We start from the raw sequence: 15215 nt of genomic DNA, 5'->3' as shown, positions 1-15215 counted from the left end.
TGAGATGGTCCCCGCTCAGCCTTTTGTTTAGGGAGTGGTGTATAGCAATGCCAGAGCTATTTGAAGGGGAGAATATAAATAGGCTCATATGTTCAGAAGTAATGTTAAAATGTTAGATTACAAACCTTCTTTTGTAGGTGCTTCGATGTTTGCTTGAGCTTATGCAGCTATTTTGCCCATTAGGCTATGTCACCCACAACGATTCATTGGCTTCAATGGAAATGAAAATTGGAAGTGATGTATAACGGACAGCTGATTCGATATTGCCCACTTTACATTGTCGCAAAAAGTCAAAATGACCCTCGTTGTCATTTGAAGCTTGCTTACTGTTATGCTGGCACTGTCCATCTGTGTCATCAATGTGTACAATCAGATGACAAATGGAGAAACAGTTAGTAACTGGAAGAATTTGTGACAAGCGTGAAATAATAAAAACATTTATAAAAGCACCTTATATCAAAACAAAGTGCTTTGCACAATGAATTTAATGAATTACTTTGAAATACAGTGCCTGTTATGCAGTTTGGTATTAATTTTAATTTTGACCCCTGAGCATTGAGATGAAGTTAATACACGTTGATAACGTGTTGAAGAATATATAGGGAGCTGATAAGAGTGTGATGTGACAGCAGTCCATGTGCATCATATAATGGTGCAGTGGGTTTGAGGCATGGGCATGGGGAGAGCAGGAGAGAAAGAGAATGTGTTTATGAATCTTGACCTGACTCCAGTCCAACCTATTTTAGGTTTCCTCCCAGTCATGCTGGATAAAATGAAACTTCTTTCCTTTTGCTTTGAATGCCCAAATGGAACTGTGCATGACTAGCACAGGGGTGGGGATTGGGGTTAAACTGTATGAAGAGCTTGTCTTATTTTTTTAGGACTACGACATGTTTTTGATAGAAATGGCTACTTCAGCTGTTCAGTTGCTACCAGCCTATAATCTTACATCAATTTACGATCAAGAAAAAGATACATAAAAAGAGAAACTGTAATCCTTCTGCATTTTGGTCTATGCTGGGAAGAGATGGATCCATCAGCTGCTCCATTGCAGTTGGTAGGATGTCCCTACCTCTATCCCCCAAACCTAACATCATTCAGTAATTCGAAGCTTAGTGTTAAATGCAGTTATGCTCCACACCACAAGTGGCACTGAACCTCACCTTCAGGGAATTTTCCATTGTATTATTTTTTATAGTCACGATGATATAAATACATTTTGATTTAAATCATGCTGTACAGGTATCATATTAATAATGAATACAGTAATGTGTTAGTATAGAATTCCTCTGCTTCTATTAAAGATTAATGAATTCATTATTGATATTGCTCAGTGCAATTTCATCCTCAAGAGAAATTTAAACAACGGCAAGAAAACTGTTTAAAAATAAAATCACGACCCCATTCTTTAAACACATTCCTCCTGCCCCCAAGGACAACATTAAAAAGTGCGAAGTTTTCAATAATTCATTAAATTTGCTTTCAATTTTGCGAAATTTCCATCGCAATTCCCTGCGGAAAAGGCAAAGTTATACAACCATATGGAAAGTCAGAGCAAATATTAAGAATACCACTTATATAAACTTACGACAAGGTTACATTCTTTCTCGGGCCCATGAGAGGTTTTAAATTGGTGACTCCAACTGCATTTTTAATATTGTTTCCCCACTATAATTTCCTGTGAACCATTCAGTGGTTGGCAGGAGGATTAAGTCACCCACTCCCTGATCTTCACCATTGCTACTCCTACACCTGCTATGAAGAGGCTACTGGCTTTATTTGCTCTTCAGTTTCATGACTCAATCTATGGGGGGAGTCACATGGCGGATACTTAGTGGCACTTATGACAGCATGGCAGAGATTGTGAATTTAATCTGGAGAATCGTGCATGTGAATTCATGGTGATACCACTTTGAACCACTACCATTCTTCAAGTCAAGATTCTGTGAGCTTACAGTAGTACATATCGTCTGTCCATCTGTTGTGTTCTTCCCTAGGCAGGTCCTAAATGAAGACTCACACATAAGAACATAAGAAATAGGAGCAGGAGTAGGCCATCTGGCCCCTTGAGCCTGCTCCGCCATTCAATAAGATCATGGCTGATCTGATCTTGGCCTCAACTCCACTTCCCTGCCTGCTCCCCATAACCCTTGACTCCATTATTGTTCAAAAATAAGAATATAAGAATCTTCAGCCACTTACAAGGAAAAGTAGCTGAGGTGGTTTCCTATTGCCTTCCATAGGTTTTTGTTATCTTCAGAAAGCTTCTCCCAAGTAGACTGCAACCAAGACTAAAGAGCCCCATGTACCCTTTAACTGGGGGAGACACCCACAACCATTGGACACACGTACCCCCGCTGGACATTAACCCAGTATTCCGAGCTGGCACTCCGGTCTCTGCTTGCCGGAGCTGTCTCGAGAGGTGCCCGAACCCAAATCTTCTGACTCTGTGACTCACTCACCAGTACTCCATTAAGAATATTTTTTTTAATAGATAGAGCTGAGATTGACCCATAAACAGAACTAGAATTTCCCGGATTATTAAATGTTGCTACTTTTTGAAATTGAAACAATTTGGAAGAATAATGCTTTTATTAATGTAAATGATGAAATAAATGGATGTAAGAAAGGCTTTCCTAGGAAGTGACAAGATTTCTTGTGGCTTTGGAGCCAAACAGAACTTGGGCCTCACTAAACTCCTATGAATGACAGTATGAGTGCCTACAAGAGACAAGCATCTATTTCGAAGCGAGAGACTTGTAGAAAGTGGATACGGTTTGTCATTTATAGAGCCCAACATTGTGTTAATATTTGTTCCAGGGACATATGTTATCCACCTATTATAGTTCCAGCAATTTTCTTTAAAGTCTGTTTGTCTCCTGTGGGCATCTGTCTAATGATTGATGGCGGCCTAGATACAGGTTTACTCATCATTACAGGTCTTAGCTCCATCATTAGCAATGAAAACCGATGGCTGATGGTGTTTTCATCATTTAAAGGCACTTTATGAGCTACCTGACATTATTACACAAGCAGCTTTACTTAGTTGGGTACAAAAACAAGCTGCAATAATTACTCGAACTTTCAGCTTATCTGCAGTTTTGGTAAGGTTGCCTTTGTCCTTGAAGAACAGATATTCATCCTTTTTGTCATACAGTAAACACAGGCAGTGAAACTGTAGTACATAAAGGAAAGTCTTTGTACATTTTCTTTCTTTTTTTCCTGCTTGAATTTGGTCTTTATTCCAGGGCTGCAGAAAATCCAGAGAACAATGAAAACCTCTGTTTGAGCACCAAGTGCATTCAGAGGCACACAACACAGCAGTATGTTGTTCACTGCTAAAAAAAACACTTCAAAACTTCAACTGCCTTTTATGACTGTTATGAATATATTCAGAGTGAACAATGCTGCTCACAGGGCCCTGCTTAAAGGGGGACATTCCTTCAACCATTTGAAAAATTATACCATTGTCAATTTGTTTTTGTGCCACAGATAAAAGGTGATATCTGATGTGAGTAATCAAATAGTGTCTGTACCAGGCTGTGCCAAAGTCTCCATTTTCAATTCCTCTTAAGGATGCAGGGTTATAAATTCATCTTGGATGTCCACTTGACAGGCATATGATTATGAATGCACGTCCTGCGTGCCCCAATGTCATGAATTAGTATACAAAATGTCACTACCTTCAAATTAATACTTCAGTGAAGCTTCCTCCTGTTGGGTTCTTCCAACACTGGCTTTCCCTGCCCATGAGTGATGTAAAGTGGGCAGAGGTCTGGCATTATTTTTCCAATTTGGATTGCCTGACTTACACTCATAAATTAGGTTGACCTATTAGGAGTAGGCATGCTGATGTCTGCAAATTGGCCAAAGTTGGTTGAACTGAGTTCCATACCCATGGAACCTCCAAATGGGCCAGCTTATTTACCAAATAACTGAATTTGGCTTAGTTTTGACTCTTAACTGGATGCCAGTGATGCCCAATCTTGATCTGTGTGTAATTACTTAATGTCTTCTCCAATAGGCTTCCCTGTTGTAATAGCAGATGAGACTGAGTGTGGCTGATCTTGGCTTATTCAAAAACAAGCTACCTGTTGGCTGATAATCCCACTGCTGATCTAGTGGATGTGAGTGTGTGGCCTTCTTGTATTATCTGTTAGATTCCACACAGTGTATTGGGAAGGTTGACTGTGGAAGTAATAGCCTTGAAAAACCTGTTCGTTTGAAAATCAGAGTAAATGGTACAATGCAGTCCATTTTCTTGATTGGAATTGAGTGACCGTTTATCCCTGATATTTTACATATGATGCAGATTTCATCCAAGCTCCTCCCCATACAGTGGGCTGCCCAATGGAGTGTTGAACAGCTAAGGCAGGCCTAAATGGCTTGAACAGCCATTAACCCTGTAGAATTCTGGTATGGGAGCACAGGGCATGGGTTTGCAGTTGAAAATTCCACTGATGCACTGCCAGGTTTGATAATGCTGCATCGGCACTAATGCTTCAGGAATTGAGGGGTAGGAGGGTTGTTCCCATTAGGACTGAAGGGCACTCTCCACAGAAGTGACTCATGCAGCAAGTCTTGCAGGAGATAGCTGACAGGAGTCAATGCTGTCTGTGCCACACAGAGAACCTCGGTCCAAATATAGATAAAAATGGCAAATTTGAAGAAAGCTGCCAAGGCGAGTCAATACAATGGCTTTCTATGCCAAGTAACTCACCCAAGTATGCATGTCACGAGTATTTCCTGATAACCTGTAACTCATTTACTGCTGCGATCCAAAACATTCATACAACTTTACAGCCCATTGAATGCTTACCATGCATGGCCATACTACAGCAGGAAAGCAAATACAAACTGCAACTTAGAACTGAAACTATGTTGTCACACTGAAATCTTAAAGGGGCTTCACACAGCATATCCTTCCAACAGAAGCTAGCTGCATGGTGCATGTTCATTTATTGACACACAGGATGAGCTATAGGATGGGCGCATGTCTGTCACGTTATGTGATTGTTAAACTTGCAACATCTTAAGGATTCTTCACTGCGTGCAGGACAAAATGGCACCTAACAAAAGGAAACAGACTTGAACTGGATGAGGGTCCAGAAATGACAAAGCCTTGATTAATTTGTAGGAAGGCACCCTGGATTTCACTGAGTATGAAAACATTGAGAGAGTAAGGGAGGATATAGCTGGAGGCCCCCCTGACCTGAGAGCCGGTACCACCCTGCACCCCTCACATCTTATCCCTTGTTCAGTCACAGACACTCTGGCATTCACTCAGCATTGAAACATCACACACAGTTTATTGCAAAGCAAGCACTGGTTCTTCTTCTTTTACTGGGGGGGGGGGCGCAGGGGGAGAGGGGTTTGGGGAGAACATTCTGCCAACACTACCAATGATCCTGAGCCATGCAGCATCTCACAGTACCCTGCATCGTTCTCACCAACCTCTACAAGCACCGGTGCAGCTATACACACCCCAGAGGACATAGATTGAAGAGAGAGCACTGGGTCAGCCGCGGTGCACTATTGAAGAAGAGCAGACAGTCGCTGACTGGAGGACCAGCTTAGTTCCTTCCTCTGCTGCAATGCCAGGGCCTGCATATAAAAGGAGATTGTTGTCTGAGCAGGATTCACTACAGGCGCCACTTGAGTCTGCTCAAAATATACTGGGCAGGTTTGCTATCAGTGCGGTGAAATCTTATTACCTACAACTGTGAAGTCATACAGAAAGGATTGCCCACACTGCAGGGTACTAGTTGCTACATGACAACTTGAAGGCCCCACCCTCCTCCGTTGCACAGTTCCTAAGCTTACTTGCGATATCCCCCATGAGTTCGCAGGCCATGACTATAGAGATCTTGAGACTCCAATATATATGGTTGGTGGGGGTGGGGGTTCAGATTGAGAGAACTTTGAAGTAGGGCTTTAAGATTTAATTTCTGCCATCGTGTCTATTCCCAAACAGACATGCAATGAGAGTGCTCAGCAACAGGGCGACACCACACCTGGGCCATCCAAGATATAGTAGATGTGCCAAAAAGTGGACAGGATGAGTTAGCTGCAGCAACATTAAATGTGGTTGAATTGGTGACCTGATCATCTCATGAACCTTCAACCATCTGAATCCCAACCAGCTCCCTCTTCACTCCTGGTTAATAGCACCAGACTGTAACAGAAGCAGAGCACAGTTACAACTAAGTAGCTATGAATGACCCATTGTACTTCTTAAAATCCAGCAATGTAGTTGATTTTGGGGTGCTCTATCAATGCTGCTTGCTGTTCAGTGGGAAACAAAAAGTAAGGTGCTGACACTGCTGAACCATGACCCTGATTAACACATCCACAGAGAGACAATGGGCTGATTCTGTACTAGCCTGTAAAGAGCGGCGGGGATGCAAATTGGCCAAGACCAGTGCCACTGCCATTCTTATGTTAGAAGTTGTCTGCAGGTCTCTGTGAAGCAAATGGCACAGCTCTGCTACTGTCTTCGTGCGGAACCTGTGAAATCACTTTTCAGTCAGTGCCAAGTAGTTGTGCCTGAGCCTGCAGAGAAGCTGGGTGTGTCCAGACCACCTCTGGTGGCATCTGATATTCTTGGCAGCCCTTCTTTGTCTTTCTACTTCCACTGAATCAAGTGAGGGGATGCACTGAAAGCACTCCCCATAGCTTACCAATGCCTGGCACCAAAAACAAATGAACATTTTTGCTGTTAAGTGACAGTCGGGGTTCAATGGTAGCACTCTTGCCTCTGAAGGTCATTGCTCACTCCATGAGACATGAGCACAAAACCTAAGCTGTCACTGGAGGTGCTATGCTTTGACTGAGACAAACCGAGGCCCCGTCTGCCCTCTCAGGTGGATGCAAAATATCCCATGGCACTATTTTGAAGAAGAGCAAGGGGAGTTTTCCCCAGTGTCCTGGGTAACGTTTATCCCTCAACCAACACTCAAGACAGATTATTGGATCATTTGTCTCATTGTTGTTTGTGGGATCTTGCTGTGTGCAAATTGGCTGCTGTTCTTCCTACATTACAACAGTGACTGCACTTCAAAAGTACTTAATTGGCTGTAAAGTGTTCCGCGACTCCCTGAGGTTGTGAAAGGTGCTATATAAATGAACATTCTTTCTTTCTTCTTTCTGCTATGTTTCAATTCCTGACATGTAAGAATCTGGGTTGGTCTTTTTGAAATGGGTGAAATTAGAACACTGGACATGTGGTCCATGAAAAAAATAGCAGGCTGCCCTCTTAATGAGTAATAATGAGCATATTCGAATTGATGGCTGGTGAATGCATACTGTGTGTGAGAATGTATACTGCCGGTTTAAAGACCATACAGAAATATTTAGTGTTGTGCTGAGTGGGTGGGAAATTTGACTTCAGGATTTCATGATATTGCTGCCTTTGTCCACACAATTGCCCCAGGGTAAGCAATCACACTGACAGTAACTTTCATGCTAATATGTGTATGCAATATGCATACTTAACTCAGTGTGGTAATGGTTATAATCCCTGGGGGCTGAAACTGCCCATTTCAATAAGGCCTATGACCGCTGGAAAGCAGCGATCATGGGGTGATGCGGAATGGCCGCCGACTCTCCGTGGAGGGGCCGCTATTTTAGAAATTGCCCATCCTCAGGAGAGGAGTGGTGTCCGGGACCGCTCTGCCCATTTTCCCACCGCGGCGTCCATGCACTAAGCCTCCTACCGACCAGTGGGGACCCCTCACGCAATTGCACCTTACCCGAAATTGCCCCATGGGAATGGCCCTGCCACTGGCCGGTGCCCCCGGCAGCTTTTGCTGTCGGTGCACACTCTGTGAAATGGCGGCACGGCTGTCCTTAAAGGGGAGGGCGCACTGCCGCGGCCGCCATGTTATTATTTTTTGTTGACTGACTGCCAGGTCAGCTCGACAATTATGCTTTCGGGTTCGGCCGGGCCGGCAACTGCCATCCTGTCACCCCCTCTTGGCCGAAACCCTCCCTGATGGCCCAGTGGATCTAACTAAAAAATATGCAGAGCTCGCAGTGGTCCTCCCCTTTAACTATATTGCCTAATAACCTGATAGAGCAGCCTTATCTGTGCCTATCAGCATGGATATTGATTAAATCTATGATTAAAAGTTTGGCATTTCAGACTTGGATTTAGAAGTGAACTAGTTGAATTCAGGCCCTTCAAAGCCAACTCTACACTGAATGAACCCAAATTCTTATCAATAGCCTGTAACATTTATTGGATGTGACTCATATTCTAGCTTTCTTTGCACTGTTTTATACTAGATTGATAGTCAGAAAGCAGAGTATTTGATAATGATTGTACTGAAAATGTAAATATTATCACATGTTATCTAAGGCAAATATAAATTTCATATTTTAATATATTAAATCATTCTGTATAACTAAACCTAAAGATTTCATTCTTGCTTAAAGAAGCTGTGCTGTTTTAATGAATCCTACAAAAAGGTTGTGTTTAACAATACTAAATTTCAAACCTTACCTTCGGGTAGCCTATTTTCTGATTGTAAACCAAACAACAAGTACTTTAAAGTTGTAACAAAAAAGTGTAGACAGAGCACGTCCCCAAACAAACAATATGAAGCTAAAGCTGCCAAAGTCTCACGAACTGGAGCCAAGACTGCAGTAGGTCAACTGTGATCCTTTACCTCTTGATTTGTGCATTATCTGGAGTATTGGTGTTAAAGGGCAATCATTTTCTTAATATAAGAACATAAGAAGTAGGAGCAGGAGTAGGCCTTTTGGCTCCTCGAACCTGCTCCGCCATTCAATAAGATCATGGCTGATCTGATCCTGGCCTCAACTCCACTTCCGCTCCCCATAACCCTTGACTCACTTATCGTTCAAAATAAATGTTTTTTGAGTTGTTAAGAAACGGACGAAATTATGACATAAACCAAATCAAAACACCTTTGATGTCATTTTGATAAAGGTCACCTATGATTCTATTGGCTTCACAAGATAAGATGGGAATGATTTTAAGGCAGGAAGCAATATAATTCACAACTGTGATTCAGATTGACAGACGACAAAGTTTCTATTATTAAATACAGCTCTCAGTGTGCCAAAGTATAGTGCCATAGCTATACTGTATTTTTGAGGTTGGATTGGACCTCCCATAAATTTACATCCAATGTCCAGAATACACTGTCTATCCTGGATGATATAACTGTTCAGAATTGGTTTTGATGTTAACAGGATGCAACTTATAGGCTAGTACTATTGTCGAGTTGATTCAGATGTACAAACGTGACCTAAGCCCTGATTTTAACCTCGGGCGAGAGTGCGGCATTCCTGCTCCTCCTGGCTCCACATTCAGGTAAGTAAAACAAATATTCTGTTACCTTTTTGGTGACAACCTTCATCGGCGCCTTTAAAGACCGTTGGTTTGGCTGCTCTGCACCTGAGAAAACTGACCGCAGCACACACATGATTACGGAAAAGGCCCTGAAAAAAGCACTCAGCCCCCGAGATGCATAAGCTTTGGACCCGAGGTCAGTTTGAGGCGGGCGCCCTAACCAAATGCCATTCGGCCTGCTTCCAGTGTGGAATGAGCGTACACACCATATTGGACACTTTATCGTCTGAACAATCGACATGGTGTGAACGAATTTCTGGGACACTATATTTACATAAAAACATTTCACTAACCTTCTTTATTTCTTTGTCAAACACTGCAATCCAACGACACAGCTTGTATTGAAATGCATCAAGAAAGCATGGCATGCATGTTATTCCACATTGAGGTGGAATGTCCAACTCTTCTGCAGTACTCCCTCCACAGCAATCAGGACAGTGTCCCTTCAACAACCTTTTAGGGGGGAAAAAAATCTTCAGTTATATTAAAGACAAAAGCCAACATTCAAAAAATTTCAACAACAGCATCAATGTGACTTAATCGGAGCTTTTGTGTGGCGGAATGAAAAGGCTCATAGGAAATTGCAGGAAACTACAGTTATTTAAAAAAAACATAGACTACATTAAAGAGGCCAATCGTGCCAGAAAACCTTGCCCTGTCCAACAATATGGTAATTAATTAAATCGGGCTGTACCACACATCCTACATAACCATGAAGAACAGTACAATAACTCAATAGCCACAAAACTGTTTGTAATGTTAATTTGTTTTTCTCTTTGCCTGAGAGTATAGTCTCATACTGGAGTACTGTTCCCAGAGATTTTTTTTTATGGGATGAGGGCGTCACTGGCCAGGTCAGCGTTTATTGCTCATCTCTGAGTTCTCTTGAGAAGGTGGTGGTGAGCCACCTTCTTGAACCACTGCAGTTTGTGTGGTGAAGGTACTCCCATAGATCCAACGACGATGAAGGAACAACGACATATTTCCAAGTCAGGATGAGTGTGACTTGGAGGGGAACTTGCAGGTGATGGTGTTCCCATAAGCTTACTGCCTTTGTCCTTCTAGATGGTAGAGGTCACAGGTTTGGGAGGTGCTGTCAAAGAAGCCGTGGTGCACTGGTGGTGGAGGGGGTGAATGTTTAAGGTAGTGGATGGGGTTCCAATCAAGCGGGTTGCATCCCTTTGCAAAAGAGACCATTCTCATGAGCTTGAAAGCTGACTGTTGGCATGCTAATGGACATCATGGCTAAGCTGACACTTCGGCCAGGATTTTCCTCCACTATCCCACACCAAAATCACATGGTACAGCAACTGTGGGAAAATGGGATGGTGAGGCCTACCACCGGTGCCTTGCCCCAATCTTAATTCCCTGGCTAATTATCTCTTTCCGGTAGGGATTCAGAGTCCATTGTTGTGGAGCCCACAAGTTGATCCTGCCTGAGATCACTTACTAAAACTGAGATCTTCTTGGCCTTTATTGAGCCAGTACTAAACCAGGTGACACATTTATCCACTGTTATGACAAAAAGCCACTTAGCTCATCAACTTGTCCCATCCAAATCAAAATCTCTGAACCAATGACGCACAGTGAGCTATCTCATATCCTTCACGGGTTTACACACATGACAACAGTTGGCATTTTATGTAGACAGTCATTGGCCCGCAGGCGTTATTCCTCCTCACATCCACCCAGTCCTATCAGCCCTGGACACTAGGAATACACTAGTTTTCCCAGGGTGCATCAATGCTGGGATGCAATACTGGGAGATACATTGGATGCTATAACACTGCCATTTGAAATATTTGGACAGGCGCATTCTCTGTCCCATGACAACTTCCGGTGGAAAATCCTGGAAGGGGTGGGGGTGACTGGCGAACCAGCATGACTCCATTGGAAAATCCTCCACACGCACTATAATGAACCTTGCATAAGAAAGTACTTTGTCTTCATTCACTTGCCAAAGTTTGAGTATTTCTGTCCCAATTGCACAAGGTGGCCGATTTTTGTTCAACTGTTGCTTAACTAGAGGTGTTCAACGAAAGCATTTCAGTAGCTCTAAGTTGTTAATTTGATTATCTTTTGGGAGAATGTGTGTACAGGGTATAGTATTTCTATTGTGCAGTAAAAGATATTAGATACAGTGGAAGAATACAGTATGAATGGCACCAGTACTAACCTATAAGTGTTAACCTTAATATTAGTTATTTCAGAATGTTGTAATTATTCTGTACAATAGGTATAATACATTTGATCTGTAGAGTTGCTAAATAGTATGTAATAAAAGCTGCTTCAGTTCAAATATATTTGGCAGCCCACATTTCCTTGAATGTTAATTTAGTTTAGCAAAGGAAATTAAGTGGTCTCTATTATAGCCATTATGGCAATGCTCTAAATTACAGAGGCAATTAGGTCTTTGTTTAGTTAAATCACTCAACATAATGCTGGATTTGGATCTTCAGAGATAGCACAGCCTAAAAAAGAAGCAAGTAATATTCTTTCAGCAACAAGCGTGTTCTTAAAATCTGACCAATTCAGTAATATTGTACAAATTGCGATTCTCCCTGAGAATTGTAAGGCAGTCAGTACCTGATTATCCCCTGGAATCCAATTGAAAGGGTTTTGATTTTTTTTAGGCTCAGTTGAGTTACCTGAAGTGTTATGTTAATACCTAATACTCACATAATGGACCAGTATTCTAACATGCCATGACACTATTCATTAGCACAATAAACCTATTAGCCCCGAGTTTAGCCCAGTGGGAATGAGGCAGGTTCAGGTCGGACACCCGTTTTACACACTGCCCGATTTTATGCTCTATGTACTTCACTGGAAATAAAATTGGACAGGTTGTAAAACAATCCAAACCTGCCTCGTTCCCGTCGGGCAGATTAAATTAAAATGACTCCAATTGTGTCACCACCCCACCTATTATAACTCCTTCTGATGAAAGGCCATCGACCTGAAACGTTAACTCTGTTTCTCTCCACACAGATGTTGCCTGACCTGCGGAGTATTTGCGGCATTTTCTGTTTTTATAACTCATTTACGTTATTATTAGCACATTTAAAATCAAGCTAACTTACATAGAAACATAGAAAATAGGTGCAGGAGTAGGCCATTCGGCCCTTCGAGCCTGCACCGCCATTCAATGAGTTCATGGCTGAACATGCAACTTCAGTACCCCATTCCTACTTTCTCCCCATACCCCTTGATTCCCCTAGTAGGAAGGACTACATCTAACTCCTTTTTGAATATATTTAGTGAATTGGCCTCAACAACTTTCTGTGGTCAAGAATTCCACAGGTTCACCACTCTCTGGGTGAAGATGTTTCTCCTCATCTCAGTCCTAAATAGTTTACCCCTTATCCTTAGACTGTGACCTCTGGTTCTGGACTTCCCCAACATTGGGAACATTCTTCCTTCTCCATCTTAAAATTACAAGTTTATCACTGGGCCACTATACTAGAATTCTCTACTTAAAACCATCATGGAGCACCATCAAATCAGGGACTACAGCAGTGAAGGACTAGACTCACCATTACCTTCCCAGGACAGCTAGAGTTAGGCAATAAATGCCAAGAACAAATATATTAACAAAGTTCCCAGCAATGCAATATTCGATTTCCTTTCATATCAAGGACCACAAAAATACAGCAAAAAATACAAAATGCAAATTTAAAAGTAAAAAGCTACAATAGGAATATAGCTTAAAAAAGCAGAGTATTTCGTTTTTAACATAAACCCAATCAAAAATCTCAACTAAGAAATAATAAATATGCCTGTAATTAAGATGCATTCTTAGTAATCACAACATTTTCAGCAGAGAGATTTGAGAGCATTACTCAGAAGGAGCATTGGTCAAGACTGGTCTGAAGTCCCTAATTTTACAGCCGTTAATTTAAATGGATGGAAAATCAAGGTCTGTAGGCTCATGGTTTCTTGATCAGCATTCCCGCTGAGCACCACTCTTCACTGAGTGCCTAATTGGGGGATCAGTCCTTTGTGTTGGCCTGTTTATCTAGTTCAACTGAAGGGAAGAGGGACTTTAGTTATGTGGAGAGACTAGAGGGATTGACATTGTTCCCCTTAGAGCAGAGAAGGTTAAAGGGAGATTTGATAGAGGTGTTCAAAATTATGAGGGGTTTTGATAAAGCAAGTAAAGAGAAACTTTTTTCACTCATGGGAGGTTCAGTAACCAGAGGACACAGGTTTGAGATAATTGGCAAAAGAACCAGAGGGGAACTGAGAATAATTTTTCTTTACGCAGCAAGTTGTTAAGATCTGGAATGCACCTGAAAGGATGGTGGAAGCAGATTCAATAATAACTGTCAAAAAGGAATTGGATATATACTCGAAAAAGAACATTTGCAGGGCTATGGGGAAAGAGCAGTAGAATGGGACTAATTGGTTGCTCTTTCAAAGAGCCAGCACAGCTACGATAGGAAGAATGGCCTCCTTCCATACTGCATGATTCTATGATTCTATGAATATTATTCCATATTTTATTTTAGTGTTTGCAAATATACTACAGTATTTAAATATGTTGGTGAAATCTTGAGACAGTCGTGCACCCGCCTTCATTGTGATAATTCAGACACTTTGGATTCCTTATGTTGAATTGTCCGCTGGTCCATTGAACACTTTGGCATTTAGCTGTACTGTCATTACATGAATATTGCTTCTTAATTGTACAATATTCCAGCTCCAAAGATCGACCATGTTTTGCTAGATAACTTTCTGAGATCCACATGTGTGTCCCAGTTGCAGAGTGAACTAGATAAACAGGCCAACACAATAAATAAGAGTTTCTGCAGTAATTGCATTCCTGTTTGAAATTTCTAGAATTTATAGATAATCTTTTGGGACATGCAGCAAACTGGAGTAGTGCCAGTCTATAGTGATACCTATATCTTTCAGCCCAATATGTCCACCTGTCTCTCACATAATCTTAACTCTTTCATGTAAGTGCTTTTCTTTATTTGAATTTATGATTTTGGCAAATCTGCAAATTGCAAAAAATGATCATTCCCTGGTACACATAAATCCATCAACACAGACAAAAGCAAACTAACATAACGGCCCGTAATTTGCAGTCAGCAGCGAAACAAAACTTGAGGTTTCTCGACGTGTGATTGATTGTAGCGCTGTGAATAGGAGATGCCTATGTCGATGCTGCAGTGACGTCACATTGAAGAAGTTTTACAGACAGCAAAACAGGAAATAAAAAGCACCTTTTATCCTCACTTTTTAAAAATGATACACAGAGCAAAATAAAGGTTGGGGTTAAGGTAGAAGCTGAAATATCATGAACAAACTTATTAAAAAATATATATATTTTTTAATTGTAATTTTTTATCATAATGGAGAAATTTGACATTCTACCCATATAAACATTAGCTTTTCAGGGCCAGAATGGTTGTTAAAACCCCAGTTACACCTGATTACACTGATTGCCGGCTATGAGGTAGAGGGAGCGGGGGGACAGGGAGGGTGTGGGAGGGGGAGGGGGAAGTGGGGGTGGGAGCGGCAGCCACAGCACAACCTGTGTTGAAGCAGTGAACAATTGACCGCTACTTCAGGATTTACGCATTTAGATGCGCATGTGCTAAATACTGATGTTGCGGTCAGTTTCAGAGGGCTAATGATGGCAAATGCTGACAGTTCGCCATCATTACCCACCGCAAAATCCGAGCTATTGTTGATGCTACCATGGCATAACATTAACAGTGTTGCTATTCCCACTATCACAGTTCTATTTCTTTACAATGATTTATTGCTTTCATGCATATACATTGTAAGAGCTTGGACCTTCGTGGTTCTCGTCACTCAGCAAGTT

The 15215-nt window shown here is 41.7% G+C and overlaps 1 protein-coding gene across 4 annotated transcripts in view; it reads right to left on the bottom strand.

Annotated features, from left to right (window-relative positions):
- The window catches only part of ppp2r3a (protein phosphatase 2, regulatory subunit B'', alpha), a 412397-nt gene that overhangs the window by 389381 nt on the left and 7801 nt on the right, over positions 1-15215 (bottom strand). For 2 of the 4 annotated variants that reach the window (XM_070883364.1, XM_070883366.1), the window contains exon 2: positions 9673-9832. The exons of 1 other annotated variant lie outside the window; for it this stretch is intronic. The gene's annotated coding sequence lies outside the window, so the exon portion shown is untranslated. Of the gene's footprint in view, positions 1-6101; positions 6178-9672; positions 9833-15215 lie in introns of those variants that run through there. One more of the 4 variants, XM_070883367.1, reaches the window with a different exon arrangement.

This window comes from Pristiophorus japonicus, chromosome 6 (assembly GCF_044704955.1).
Source record: "Pristiophorus japonicus isolate sPriJap1 chromosome 6, sPriJap1.hap1, whole genome shotgun sequence".
Taxonomy (NCBI): Eukaryota; Metazoa; Chordata; class Chondrichthyes; family Pristiophoridae; genus Pristiophorus; species Pristiophorus japonicus.
The sequence above is the reverse complement of the archived record's forward strand: the minus strand, read 5'-3'. Positions and strand labels throughout refer to the sequence as shown.